Genomic DNA, 380 nt, shown 5'->3' on the forward strand with positions numbered 1-380 from the left:
ACACACACACACACACACACACAAAGCCAAACCCTCTGCCATCTAGTCGATTCCAACTCATAGCAACCCTATAGGACAGAGTAGAACTGCCCTATATGGTTTCCAAAGCTGTAAATCTTTATGAAAGCAGGCTGCCATATCTTTCTCCCACGAAAGACACAAAGTGCATGAAAAAAGTGGCAACTCTGTTCATCTTTGCTAACAGAGCTCTGTTTTTCAAAAATTAAGCAGCAACAGGCTTCAGGAAAGTGAACCCTTCTGGAATCACAGAGGATTAAACACAACTGTGATTTTGCCAGAATTAGTTTAAGGGGAGACATGTGACTCCGTTTTAGCAAATGGGACATCTGGGGAAGTCACCAGGGGGCCTTCTGGAAAAG

Source organism: Trichechus manatus, unplaced genomic scaffold (assembly GCF_000243295.1).
Source record: "Trichechus manatus latirostris isolate Lorelei unplaced genomic scaffold, TriManLat1.0 scaffold00019, whole genome shotgun sequence".
NCBI lineage: Eukaryota > Metazoa > Chordata > Mammalia > Sirenia > Trichechidae > Trichechus > Trichechus manatus.